The sequence below is a fragment of the Trachemys scripta genome, chromosome 6 (assembly GCF_013100865.1).
Source record: "Trachemys scripta elegans isolate TJP31775 chromosome 6, CAS_Tse_1.0, whole genome shotgun sequence".
In the NCBI taxonomy this organism is placed as follows: domain Eukaryota; kingdom Metazoa; phylum Chordata; order Testudines; family Emydidae; genus Trachemys; species Trachemys scripta.
The window spans coordinates 27,799,663-27,812,453 of NC_048303.1; positions in this window are offsets into that span (position 1 = coordinate 27,799,663).

Below are 12,791 nucleotides of genomic sequence, written 5' to 3' on the forward strand. Positions count from 1 at the left end.
ACAGGATGATTTCAGCCACCAATGAAGTGTAATGATTACCCTGATATATGCTTCTTAGTTAAGGTAATTGTAATTGGCATGAACAATAAGGTCCTCGTGAAACAGGGGTTAATGTTCTATATAAATTATGGGGAAACTGTCTCTTTAGCTGGGCTTTGCTAAGACATCACTGTGGAGGGCTTGCATAGCTGAGCTATGCTCCTTCTTTAGTCCTGCCCTCCAAGACTTTCATTATGCTGTAGTAGTGTCCACGTGGAATGTTACTTCACAGTAAGATGGTACACTGTAGATTCACACCCTTGCTTGCTGTGCACCAACTTGCAGCGTGTACAAGCCCTTAGTCTAAGAGCACAGATCAGTTCTGCAACTGAACTAAGATGAGAATTTTCAAAGCCTGGATGGCCAAAAATGGCCATTTGGTGGGCTTTGTCTCCTCTGGATGGTCATGGCTTTTTCAAAAAAGGGGTGTAAGGTTACCACAGAAAGTCCCTCAGCACTGAGGGGTAGCAGGGAAGAAAGAAGTGGAATGGAATGTGTGGTTAAAAGCTTTGCTACGCCTCCAGAATTTTCAAGCGTCCAATGCAGCCCATCCTCTGCCTAAGACATAACTAACTGAAGTTGCACAAGCTGTCATAACCTCTCTTGCTGTCATAACCTCCCTCCATTCAAAACAGGCCTGGGAAAGGAGAAGGCTGAATGCATGTGATGCTGACTCAGCCCTTTCCCAAATGATGCTGATCACAATATCTGTGAAAATTTGAATAACCTTGGCTAGTAACCTGCAGTCCCCTTTATGCTCTCACTTGCTTACTCCATTTAATCTTCTGTGCTCATCTTGGCACTTAAGTGTTTTTTATTTATTTAGGTTGCTTAATCTATAAAGTGAAGGTAACGAGCTGGTTCACCTGTTGTGGGCATCATGGAAGAAGTGAATTTTCGAGGGGCATTTAAGAACCTGATCCAAAGCCTATTGAAATCAAAAGAAGGATTCCCAAAGATTTCAATACATTTTGGATCAGGCCCTAAATGGGAGAGAACTGTGATGTGGTGGACTAGAAGCAGCAAGGCTTTCCATGCATAAGAGGCACCATGAAAAAAGACATGGAGATGCTCATGGAAGAAGTAAACAAATGGGGCATTGAGGCTGGTGTCCTGGGCAGAACAGCAATGAGATGAAGAGACTACATCATTTAGCTAGTAACATTATTATTTCCACATATTTTCTGTATCTGTGGTATAGAGTTGATGTTAACACAGCAGTTCTAACCTCCGGTGAATGGAACTACAAGCTCTACTGTTGCTCCAACAGGTATAAAATACATTTTGCAATATATTTTATTTTATTGAAAATAGGGTTAAGTTGATGTCAAAGTATTTGACTCTCTATAAGTCCCCTCACCCAGTCTGAAATTTTAGGGGCCTCCAGAAAAACATGACTTCCCCTAGTGTGTGAAACTGAAGGTCCTCTGAAGGGCAGCTTCCTCACTTTCAGGTAGTAAGGCCTGGGAGTTAGGCACTTAAACACCTTTGAGGACCTGGGCCTAGGACTCCATAGTTGTCTTTACTGTAAGACAACAAGCTTTTGACCTACAAAGAGCAGCAGATTGGTATGCCGTGCTGGACTGGACTGGCTTCCCCGGTAGTGATTTAAAGGGCCCAGGGCTCCAGCCACTGCGGGGAGCCCCGGGCCCTTTAAATCACCACCGGAGCTCCTGCAGCAGGGCTCGGGTGGGGTTTTAAAGGGCCTGGAGCTTCGGCCACTGTGGGGAGCCCCGGGTCCTTTAAATTCCTGCCCAAGCCCTGCCGCCGCTACCCCAGCAGCAGCAGAGCTCCAGCGGCGCGTTAAAGGGCCTGGGGCTCCCCACAGTGGCAGGAGCACCAGGCCCTTTAAAGCGCCACTGAAGCCCTGCCAGAGCCCTGCTGCCCTGGCTTGTGCCCCGGGCCCTTTAATTCGCCCCTGAGCCCCCGGGCTCCCAGCTGCCTCTGCAGCTGGCAGCTCCAGGGTGTTTTAAAGGCTCTGGTGCTCCCAGCCACAGCTGGAGTCCCAGGGCCTTTTAATCTTGAAAGGCCCCGCCTTTTCCGGTTGAGGCCACACCCCCACTCAGGACTCCGGTGTACCGGTAAGTCCTTTAAGTTACTTTCACCCCTGAAAACTAGTCTCAAAGGAGGAAGCCAATGAGCAAACCAGGCAGCATTCTAGATTTCAGCTATTAACCTTATGTAATTTTTCAAAAGTTTTGGCTTTGCAGAGAAGCTGAGACCTCAACAGCTAGCACTGACTTCAGTGGCAGTTGCTGAGTACTCAGAACTTTTGAAAATCAGCCCACTTATTTGGGCTCCAAAATATGGTTCTCGGAGCCTACCTTCAGCACACAGTTTTGAAAATCTTGACCCAAGTCACCTGACTTTCAGTCCTAAGTTTTAACCGCAAAACCAGCATTTTTTTTAACAGACAACGTTTCTTGCATAAGTTGAAGGACCCTAAGCTGGAAAGCAATGATTAATATCACAGCATATATAAACAGCTGTGGCTGAGAACATAACCATAGCTTTGCCTCTGCTATCACAGAGCAGAGCCAATAAAATGCCATACTTTAGAATAAACCCATGCTAGTATTATACTTGCTTTATTAAAGTTTTCAGCAAGCCTTTAATGTTGTTACAGAAGGATATTACTTTTCTTCAGACAAAATGTAAATGTTCTGTTGAAAAGGAGTGAAAACATGCTATAAGGTTATACGTTAAACAATTTTTGCATACTTCCAAGCGCTACGAGTTAATCTTATCTTAGCAAACCTGTGCCCCTACTAGGCTACGGAGCAGGATGTGAAATGTTTATACAAACCCCAGTTAAAAGAATTTCTAGGCTCAGTTCAAGAGTTTATACTTTCAAAGTTATTCCACTGGTGCATTCATCATGACCCATACAATTGCTTTGTCCAAGAACAGTGGCCTGCTAAACCCAGGGTTGAGAGTTCAATCCTGGAGGGGGCCATTTAGGGATCTGGGGCAAAAAAAACCCTGTCAGGGACAGTATTTGGTCCTGCTAGTGAAGACAGGGGACTGGACTTGATGGGCTTTCAAGGTCCCTTTCAGCTCTATGAGATAGGTGGATCTCCATATATTATAATTCATTCATCCTTTTGAATCTCTGTACTTAAAAAACATATCATAAATAGACTGGGTTAACTAGGTGTGGTAATTGCATCTCTTCACTTAGAAAGCAATCTGTAATGAGCAGAGCTCTATGTCCAAAAGTTTGTAAACCATGGAGTCATATGATTATTGATGGGAAGAGTCCTATGAAAGCTTTCCGTAATGTCTAGTCTGAGGCAAATAAACTGAGTCATCATAAGAATGATGTTTCAATCCAAATACAACAAACAACAAAGATGACACCTTCATAGAAATGACTTTCTAAGCATGGTTTACTAATAACCAACAGATTGTTCCCCCAGCACCACCCATGAATGTCAGCATTTTAAACTATTAAATGTAGTTCATCTGTTCATACAGCTTTGTTCACCCAATATAATTAACACCAAATTTAAAATTTCCAGTATTTTTGGGGGAAGAGTTGTTTAGACGTGATCAGTAATGCTTCCTTTATCACAAAATATTCACCTCCTTTTGTGTTGTCAAAATCACTGAAGAGAGAAGATTTAGGATTTGTGGACAGCTGAGAACTGAAACTTGTCTGGCCCTCAGCAACCTTGGGTTCCAATGGTTCCACAATGTATACTACTTACATGTCAGTCTGATGTATTTTCACAAATGCAGTAATAAAAGGATGCACACTGCTTTGAGACAGAAACAGAGAGGTCAAAGTTATTTTTTTTCTATGTATTATTTTCAAACCTGTGTTTAAAGAAACAAACAAAAAAACCTTCTCAGCTACTGAACCAAAACAAAAAAGCAAGTGGAAATACAAAGTCCTTAAAATATTTTAGTCTAATTAGCCTCATAATATTTAATCTTAAATAAGTGAGCTCTCAAAGCTAGAAACTCTCATAAAAAAACAACCTTCCACACAAACTTCCTCATGGCTGGACTTTACAAAAACTAGACAATCCATTTACAACACACACTTTGCTTCTCTACAGAGGAAAAAGGACACTAAACTATCTAAATTCCTACATGCCACAAGGGGCCACAACAGTGGTTCCCTTAACTCACCCAACAATATTGTTAATCCATCCATCTATACTCTTAGCCCGGCAGAAGAGTCAGAAGAGTCTGTCCAAATATTTATCTGTTCATCCAGACAACTCTTACTATAGTCACCTGTCTTTAGATCACGAACCACACTGAACTGATGTTTTGGACTTTTCCCTTCGTGCCTCAAAAGATGGAGAGTGGATAAGGTTGTTTTACTATGTGCATTGAAATGTGATTTACCTGTCTGTTTGTTCAGAAACATTTTCCAAGCTCACTGAATCTCTCTTGTGCAGTATCCACCTCAAACAAAAAATTATCTGATGCGGCCTTAACCCAAATAGGCTATTAGTCATTTTAAGGTAGATGTGCATTTTAAAAGTACTTGGTAGTAATGAATTAATGCAAGAACTGATAGCTGATTCTATAGCACCCTTATTGATTTGTGTTGACTCACTTCCACTAATCAAAGCAAATTAGAAAACAAAACCATTGCTAGAATAAAGCTAACATATCTAATGCTGAATAAGGTGCCAGATACTGTAATGCATTCCCCAGAGAGATATAATTTGTTTTGATATTCCATTACAATGAATGAATGTCTCATTAGCCACCCATACATATTCTAGCATCAAAGGGACTACACCAATACTATTTTTTTTTTTAAATTACACTTAATTTCTAAATCTGGTTTTGAAACTCAGGCGGTTGTGCCTTTTTAAAATGAATTAAAGGAAGTTAAAGACAAACAACTAAATTCTGCTCCCTATTATACTGGTGTAAATCCAGAATAATTCTCACTTCATCTAGAAATTTCTACACATTGAAGACTTTCCTTGTGGCAGGGTTAATGAACACAGTTTGATTTTCTAACTGAGCAATTCTGGTTCCTCAATGGTTCTAGTTAGTCATTTCCCTAATGAAGAGCCAGCTGCAGGTCCCTACAAGTAGAACTGCTTTGGGCAGGAGAAGAGATGGAGAACTACATAATCAGATCTGTCTGGACTGGAGGCATTGTTTCAGCATAAGGTAAGAGCAGGCACTGGATCTCCAGGAATACTGAGGATGAGCAATCTCCACTATACTTTAGTACAGATTTCCAGATGCAGCGGTTGCACAATGAAACAGCTGTGCCCATCATGGGCACACACCCTACCTCACCTACACCAAGCCCATCTGACCTGTTCAGTGCTGCCAGCAGAAATGCAAGAAGTGGTATTATAGGCTCCTACTGTATGGGAGCACTGAAGCGGATGGAAGAGGAAAGGCTTTCTGTGCCCTCTCCCCATCTCAAGATACGTTATGATGGGACAGCCATAATGTACCCTAACAAGTCTAATCCAAGATCTATAGAAATCATATGACAGTTAAAGGATCAGAACCCATAAAATGGTAAATGGCTTTAATTTGTGCAAAATGCACAAATGTTTGATTGTTGTATAAATCCTGGAATCCTACCTTATCCCACTGTTGGAAGAAATTGCCCCTGAGATTACCTCTGGCATTTGGGGATTATAGTTTAGCATCCAGCAAGGAGTGATATCCAGTTTTTGAATGCTTTGTGTCAAATAATAAATGCTGTTTGAGTTGCATTCTCTCTAGTAACAGGACATTTCCTCTACAGAAATTGATATACTAACAAGATAAAATTCCTAAAATACATCAAGCTGCCTTAAATTAAATCAAAACAGCAGTATCTTTTGAAATCAGAGTCTTCATGTTTCAGCTGCAATGATCATGAATGCAGTAACTTTTAGTGACCAATTCAGTATAAAATTTCAGGGAGTACAAGGCCTTAAGGGCCCGAGTGTGAGAAGTGCTGCCAAATTGTATCACTTAAAGTAAAATGTTCAAAGGTGCTTAGTTAGTTAGGAGCCTAAATCACATTTTCAAAAGTAACAAACACTTAGGGGCAGATTTGCAAAGGTAGTTAGGCACCTAAAGAAACAGCTAGACACCTAGTAGAGGCTTTACAAAAGCCCCTACATAAGCTAGGTACCTAATTCGCATTGAAATCAATATGCGTTAGTTGCCTCATATGCTTAGGCACTTTTGGAAATTCTACTAAGGTATCTACTTGTATCTTTAGGTACCTAAATACCTTTGCAAATCTGGCCCTTAAGCTCCTAAGTTCCATTGACTGTCCATGAAATTTAGGCTACTAAATCACCTTTGAAAATGATACATAGGCTCCTAAATCAGTTATGCATTGCAACACTGCATGTAAATACACCTGAATACCTTTAAAAATCTGGGCCTAAATCACAAATATATGTACTTATGAAAATGTTACGCTTTGGCTTTTAACTGTTTGCTTAGGTTCAACTCATCTTTGTCATCATTTTCCTTCACTAATAACCACCTCCTGGAAAGCAGAAAGAGCCTGAGGGCCGCGGGATGGAGGAAATAGGAGAAAAGAATTAAAAGGAAAGATTAAAAAAACTGTGAAAGCAATTGATTATATCAACAGGGCTCTATAGAGGCATAGGGTTCCACTTGCATGGAGCTCACTGCAGGACTGGAACCTAAGTGCTATTTGCTCTTTATTTTGAGTCTGCAATTAAAAAATGACACAAAATGGCACCCAGAAAACCAGAGACAAGGTTTAAAGGTTCTTATTAAAACTGGGTTCTAAAGATGAACTGAAAAGGGTTTTAACCTGTTGTGATGGTGTATACTACCCTTTAAGGGCCAGGCAGAAGCTGCATTCAGAACCACCTGCATATAATCAGGGAGGATCCCTGCTCCACCTGGAGGACTATCATTTAAAACAGGAAGAGAAAGCTGAGTGAGAGGGTATGGAGACTAGAAGATGCATAAGTAGCAAGGGAAGGTGGCCTAATGTCCTGGTCTGACCAGACCTAGAGATGTTGTAAATTTTTGGTAATTTGGGCCTGGGCTCAAAGGTAGGAGCCTTTAAACTGTTGTTCAAGTGCTCCCTTATAGGATTTAAAGGGGAAAGTTACTTAAGTTAATTGAGGTGTTTGGTTTCTCATTGTTCTGATCAGAGCCAATATGCTTGTTAACAGCTAGTTGTGGCAAAGTAAAGCCAGGCATACCTGTAGGGCCACACCTGGCTATGAGAGGGGGCAGAAAGGTAGCCTATCCTTTTACACCTGCCAAAAATGTGTATCCCAGGATTATATGTCCTTCCTGCAAGAGGAGATAACATCTCTCTTGGTAGAAGAGGATCATATTGTACATGCTTTAAAGAAGAATACATGCTTCATCCCAAAAACTTGGTAAACCAAGGAGTGCAGAAATGTTTTACTTTTTTAGAAAAATATTTGACTTTTTAAACTATTTCTTGTAATATGAGGACATAAAACATTTGCGGTCTTTTTCTTAAACACGTAAAGACAACTTCTGTTATCACTTTCACTTCTCTAGAGTTGCATAGTTAAGGATTTTCAAAAGTGTTCATGCAGGAAGTTAGGCCTAATCTGTTTAGGAACTTTAGAAAATCCTACTGTGCATATATTTGCATTTTAGGTGCCTAAATACATTTGAAAATCTGACCCATAGTCCTTAATTTGCAAGTGTAGTTCCTGTTTTTTGCTGAAGGATAGCTTTCTAACAAACCCCTGATTGTTGTTTACACAAAGGCCCTCTTAGACTGCTTTTGTGCCCATTTTAAGACCCCTTTGCACTAATGGACCCATGTAAAGATCCTTTATATAACTGAGAATCTGGGCCACTGTGTATTCTAAATTATACATAGAAGGAAACCTTTTTAGTGAACTGATCTCTCTCTGCTAAGTTAAAAACAAAAGAGTTTTATTATTGATTAAAACCTCATTTGCTTTTGCTCTTCTTGATAGAAATTGTGTTCAAAATTTTACTAATATAAACATGTCAAATTGTTTTTCCTTTATGCAACAACATTTGCCTCTAGGAAATAGCCTTAAAAATCTTTCTACAGCTATAACATTGGCAGGCACTATAGATGACAACACACCCAGGATAAGGTTTGGAAAATACAAGGTTCTTAGTTACCAAGGCTTGCCAAACTTTTCTAAAGGTGACTTTAATTAAACAGTCCAAGATGTTATGAATTAAACTGTATTTAACTCCTTTCCGTATAACTGAGGTACTTCTTTGGGCATTCTATAAGTAATGGAAACAGTTCCCAGTATAATCTCAGTTCAATTAGCATATTAAGAGTTCTCTTGCAGACCAAGAGAGGGATAATCATTAATAATGGTGTGGTTGTAAGTTATTTTCTTTCAATGGGTTCAAATTAAAGGGCTAAATTCTGATCTCACACCCACTCAGGCCCATAGAGGTTGCATGGATATAACTAAGAGCACAATCTGGCCCAGTTACTCTATCCTGATCTGTTGGGTTTATATGTGTGAATCTTGAATTAAACATAGTGGGCTAAATGCTGTGCTGCTTTACACCCTGCAGAATCCCATCAGCTTCCAGTGGGGTTTTCCAGGCTGTAGATCACCAAATAACTTGGTCCTATTTCTTCTGATAAGGTGAAGGGGTGAACGTTGTCTTTCAGTTTGTGTTTCTGACCGCCAGAATGCAGGGTTGTTGACTAATAATAATTCAACATTGGTGAGGCCTCATCTGGAGTACTGTGGCCAGTTTTGGGCCCACACTACAAGAAAGATGTGGAAAAATTGGAAAGAGTCCAGCGGAGGGCAACAAAAATAGGGGCCTGGAGCACATGACTGAGGAAACTGGGATTGTTTAGTCTGCAGAAGAGAAGAATGAGGGGGGATTTGATAGCTGCTTTCAACTACCTGAAAAAGTGTTCCAAAGAGAATGGATCTAGACTGTTCCCAGTGGTACCAGATGACAGAACAAGGAGTAAAGGTCTCAAGTTGCAGTGGGGGAGGTTTAGGTTGGATATTAGGAAAAACTTTTTCACGAGGTGGGTGGTGAAACACTGGAATGGGTTACCTAGGGAGGTGGTGGAATCTCCTTCCTTAGAGGTTTTTAAGGTCAGGCTTGACAAAGCCCTGGCTGGGATGATTTAGTTGGGGATTGGCCCTGCTTTGAGCAGGGGGTTGGACTAAATGACCTCCCGAGGTCCCTTTCAACCCTGATATTCTATGAATTTTAAAAAAGTAGCTGTTATATAGTGCTTTTCATCAGCAGATCTAAACATTACCTAAAAGAGGTCAGTATCATTATCTCTACTTACATACACATAATATCAAAGATTTGCTTATGTTTAATTTATTGCCAATTGTCTATAATCTTAGAACATGCCCTTGTTTTAACACATATGATGACATGCCCATCTAATAGGTTCAGTGTGTATGGCAGTGGTAGGCAACCTGAAGCCTAACGGCTGTACACGGCTCAGCAGGGTAATCCCCTGGTGGGCTGCAAGACAGTTTGTTTACATTGACAGTCCGCAGCTCCCAGTGGCTGCGGTTTGCCATTCCTGGCCAACGGGAAGCAGAGGCCAGCACGTCCCTGTGGCCCGTGCCACTTCCTGCAGCTTCCGTTGGCCGGGAATGGCAAACCGTGGCCACTGGGAGCTGCGGGTGACTGTGCCTGTGGACAGTCAATGTAAACAAACTCTTGTGGCCCACCAGTGGATTACCCTGACAGGCCACAGATGGCCCACCACTGGTATATGGTATATACTGTAACTTATTGTTCTGCTCCAACATACTGGATTTGAAGGACATACTTGTACACTCTAAGGCTTTGTCGACACTGGACTTTCGTCGGTAAAACTTCTGTCATTCAGGGGTGTGAAAAACACACACACACACTCCTGAACAACAAATTTACCAACAAAAAGTGCCGGTGTGAACAATACTTTTTTCAGCAGGAGAGTTCTCCTGCTGACAAAGCTACCCCAGCTTGTTGGGGGTGGAATTTTTTTGTCAGCTCTTTCCTGCCGAGAAAGAGCGGCTACACTGCGCACCTTTTAGCGGCATTGCTGTAGCTGCACGGCTGTGTCGCTAAAAGGTGCATAGTGTAGACATAGCCTAAGAATGCTGTCTAACCCCAGAAACATCCAGAGTTTGTTCTAAAACTTTACTACAGACCTGGAAATTTCCTGGTTTGCTATATCTTTCACAGTCTTCAAATGATTTCTTTTTAACATCAGCTTCTATTTCACCTTCAAAACTTTTTGATTGAGTATCTTGATGCTTCTATTCTCTAAATTTGTTTCTTCCTGGAAGCATACAACTACCATAGCATTCCACATAATGTACAGGTTTTCCAAGGTCTAAGCTATAGGATGTCTTGTGGATTTTACATATACTACATCTCCCACACAGAATTCTACAATGGACGGTGGCTTTTTTTTAAAGGGGAATTCATTGGGCCAAAGTCACTGCTTGTGTAAGCAGGTGTAACTAGATTTGATCTATTAGAAGTAATTTGCAGGGATTATAGTAATCAACAAATTGGTACATTTCTTCTGTTCTCTCTTTATATTCCCATAATTTAAACAGTAATCTTCTTGAAATACATTTTTACAATTAATTACAACTGAGTTTCATCAACGGAACATTTGCAGACCTGTCCCAGCTCTCTAAATCTGAGATGAGCCAGGGTATTTCACTAGCAGACTGGTAGTGTTTCTGTCTGTCAGAGGTTACCTGTGTGCTCATACTATGAAAATGTTTCCTGTTTCTGGATATCCCCTCATTCTCAGCAGGTGCCTCCAGGGGAATATTAGTGCAGTCAATCACTCTCCAGGTGATGGGGAAACTACTGGTCATGTTTACTCTAATATGGATATGACAAGTGATTGGGTTTCCTAAAAGAAGGTGAAACATTTTTCTGGTAACATGCATTTTAGATGAGCAGCTTTACTGAACAAAACCTTTCTTTTAAAACTGATGTAATCTTCTCTTTTATGCTTCTATTGGTTTCTGGGTAACCCATAAGAATATCTGAAGCCTTGCTCTATATTTACTTCAAAGTAAAAACTAAACAAAGCCAACTAACCAACCAAAAAAAAAAAAACCCAACAAAAACTGTCTGCTCAAAATTGAGTTTTGTGGGTGCAGTTCAGGTAATCTTTTCTCCTTATTTAGCCACCTTTCTCTTCCTTGAGGAATAGAACATTGAAAAAGTGAACTGTCCCTTTAGCTTCCTGTGTGGGACAAAAGTTGTGCAAGTAATCCAACTGCTGACCCACAGCTGATCCACAATGCATCTGTGGTTTGTGCATCTAGGTCCCACTTCATCAAGTCCTTAAGCACAAGCCTACCTTTAAGCATGTGAGAAGTCTCCTTGGAATCCTAGTACTGGACATAGTTCTTCATGCCAGTGGGGAAACTTCCCCACATATTTTAAGATTTAGAGTAACTGAACTATTGTGCAGTAGTTGTAGTGAACTCAGGCAATCACCATCATTTTTGGTCTTATGACCACACCTACCCCTTGGAGAGTTCTGAAGAGTGCTGTACCTTATGATGCATGATCCCTCCCTATTTCTTCTAGCACTGAGGGGATTGTGCACACCACTCCCTCCTTTGCATGCCTAGCCTGCAGCATGGTCAAGAATGTTTGCAGAAAGCAAACTATGAATTCATTATTCCAAGTATCCACGCCAGAGACCTTATTGTTTATCCTGTCATGGGCTAGAAATGTCATATGACCCATGTGCCAAATAAAAGGAGCTTTCGTTCAACTATCAACTAGCAGAAACTGTTGCTGGGCAAATATCAGGAATATGTATCCATGGACATACACCTCTACCCCGATATAACGCTGTCCTTGGGAGCCAAAAAATCTTACCATGTTATAGGTGAAACCGCGTTATATCGAACTTGCTTTGATCCACTGGAGTGCGCAACCCCGCCGGAGCGCTGCTTTACCATGTTATATCCAAATTCGTGTTATATCAGGTCGTGTTATATTGGGGTAGAGGTGTAGTTACTAAATCTGCCTCACAATTCAATTCAAAATTGATCATTCTCTTTGCTGGTCAGAATGATCAGCACTGGCTTGCAAAAAAAATTAGCCTTTCTTCATGCAAGTACAGGTATCCGTGCAGGAACACGGGAATTCTTACGTGAACAAACATTTGCATAAGAATAATCCTTCCAGTAGTACTCACAGGGTCATTATACATACCTATAGCACACTCTCTCACACAGAGAGACATCACAGGCATGAATAGAAGTTAGCATCTAACTCCTCTTTGTGCCTATGAAAATCCCCCCCACACACACACCAAAAATTAGTTGGTGTAACTGTTAGGAGAGAACTGAAAGTAAATTCTGCCAGCCAACCAGTATAGCTGGCTTTTATAACTTTCCTTGTGTTAGCCAAACATAATGTTTGTTCTTGTGCAAAAGAGCACTGGAAAAAATAGTTAGGCATTTGAGAACTTCCTACAAATTGATCCTTGCTGTGTCTTTCTTCATAAAATGCTCCCTATGCCTTTCTTGAGAGATACAATGCTCTAAATATGCTTCACATACTATTCCTGCTTGTTGAGGATAGTTATCCAATCAGTGGCCTTAAATGATACAATGTGACCTTTTTTAGGTGACCAATCCTGCAGGCTGAATAACAGCTATTCAAATGAGTACTTGTTACAAAGTTAGTGAAATCCCATAGTTATGAATGTGTTCATAAAAACTAATCATTGAAGAATTGCAAATAGAAAAAAGAGATCAGTATGATCTCTAATTTTGTTT